Source organism: Physella acuta, unplaced genomic scaffold, assembly GCF_028476545.2.
Source record: "Physella acuta isolate Inbredline_101_S28 unplaced genomic scaffold, ASM2847654v3 ptg001616l, whole genome shotgun sequence".
Taxonomy (NCBI): domain Eukaryota; kingdom Metazoa; phylum Mollusca; class Gastropoda; family Physidae; genus Physella; species Physella acuta.
In genome coordinates this window covers 33699-35788 of record NW_026733130.1, presented here as the reverse complement: position 1 = coordinate 35788, position 2090 = coordinate 33699, and the positions used below count along the sequence as shown (strand labels likewise).

The 2090-nt window shown below is 39.2% G+C and overlaps 1 non-coding gene across 1 annotated transcript; it reads left to right on the top strand.

Moving 5' to 3' along the window:
- The first annotated feature begins 1244 nt into the window (after positions 1-1244).
- LOC131929328 (5S ribosomal RNA) lies at positions 1245-1363 on the top strand. The gene has a single exon (XR_009383951.1). It is a non-coding gene; the product is annotated as a 5S ribosomal RNA (ribosomal RNA).
- Positions 1364-2090: the final 727 nt, after the last annotated feature.

The window sequence follows — 2090 nt, the reverse complement described above, 5'->3', positions numbered from 1 at the left end:
GGAGCTGCGTCAGACTTTCAAACAAACCGCCTGAGTATTTAAAATGGGAAACAATATTTATTAATATTATCACCAACTAGATCTAGATTATATAGGCTACAAGGAAACCCAGAACCCAGACTGGAAAGAAGTAAATTTACTCCCACTAATGATGACTTATCACTAATACTAATAATTAAAAAAAATGTTTAAAAAAATTAATTGCTCAAACCTAATAATCATTACAATCAAGCATCAAGTCTGATAGCCAACATTGGACCTAAAATCTAGATCTATTAGTTTTTACTGAACTAAATCTTATGTTATTTACTAATAATTACTAATGCATTTAATTATTAATACCTAGGCTACTCATTCCTACAGAATCTAGAAATTCTAGATCTAGACTCTAGAGAAATACTGGCGTCCCAGGCCAACCTAACCTTTTAAGCAACATCCTTAATTAGCATTTAATTAACCATGGATCGCCTGCCTTTTTTTTTTTCACCGTGAAATTATTATTGTAATTTTTTGAAACAGTATTTTGAATAGATCTACCCTCCTGTTTATATTATTTTAGTTAAGCTAGAGCGTTAGATCTAGAATTCTAGATCGTCGCCTAGTTGCGTGTTTTAAAATGAAGCCAGAATATTAATAGACTGAAAAATAATGTGCCAGTTGTCGTGGGAAAAGGTTAAAAGAATATTAATAAATGAAAAGCATTGAACTATTTCTCAAACATTAAATTAGTAGACTTGTAGGCGGCTAGATCTAGATCTATGTGATGAGTTGGATTAAAATTGAATGAATTCGTGCAGAATGTTTCGGAAGGAGTGAGTGAGCGGGAGACCCAAAAAAGTTAAAGTATCGCCTTTCCGATAGATCATTTCACATGAAAGCGATAGTTAAAGGACAGGTCGGATGCAGGGGGCACCTGGTTTTCTGATTTTAGTCAAGGAAAATGGGGAAAATGTATTTATTTTTGTATTTTACAACGCGCGATGCTCGAAAATTAGTAGCTCAGGGAAGTCTACCGGTGGTTAACCGCCTCAGGTAAAAATAGCGACCAATGGCTGTAGAGGGAAAAAAAGGCACATAGTATTCGATATTAAAACAATGTTTCGCTTTTGTGGAGATTTAGGGCGTTTTTTATTATTGAAATAATATGAGGAAAGCAGTGAATCATTATTGTAGCCAGAAAAGGACGAATAACTGCTGATTTCGTTTGAGTATATTTATAAGCCCCAAATTTTCTCACACAGATGTCCTACGGCCATACCACGTTGAAAATACCGGTTCTCGTCCGATCACCGCAGTCAAGCAACGTCGGGCGTGGTTAGTACTTAGATGGGTGACCGCTTGGGAACACCACGTGTTGTAGACTTTTTTTCATCTTTTGTCTTTTATTTTTTGCCCCACTGGACACCTATTCTTACCACCTGCACTCTTTCCTAAGTTCACCACATACCTGTGAACACTTTTGTAATATCGAAATATTTTTTGTTTGTTTCTTTTGTGCCTTCACGGTAGGCTACCTCGATCCTACCCACCCATGGAAACAAACCCCTTAAAAACCAACAAAGGAAAGATGACCACTCTGCCCAAATTAAATAAATAAACTAAGTAGGCTACAACCTAATAATTAGAAGTAACTCAGTAAGTTAAATAAGGGGGTAGGTATGGAAAACATTCGTGTAGGGGTTACAACCACTCGAGCTAATTCGGAAACGTATGGGTGGCCCTAATAAGGGCCGGATGGGTAGAACAAATGGGTGGTCCTGGGTTGAGTTTAACCGCCGAAGCCGTACAGGGTGCGACCTTGACGTTTCAGAGCATAGACGACATCCATAGCAGTGACGGTCTTCCTCTTGGCGTGCTCAGTGTAGGTGACGGCATCACGGATGACATTTTCAAGGAACACCTTGAGGACACCTCTGGTTTCTTCGTAGATCAGACCAGAGATACGTTTGACACCACCTCTGCGAGCAAGACGACGGATGGCTGGCTTGGTGATACCTTGGATGTTATCACGCAACACCTTCCTGTGACGCTTGGCGCCTCCTTTGCCGAGTCCCTTACCACCTTTGCCTCGGCCAGACATATTGAATTTT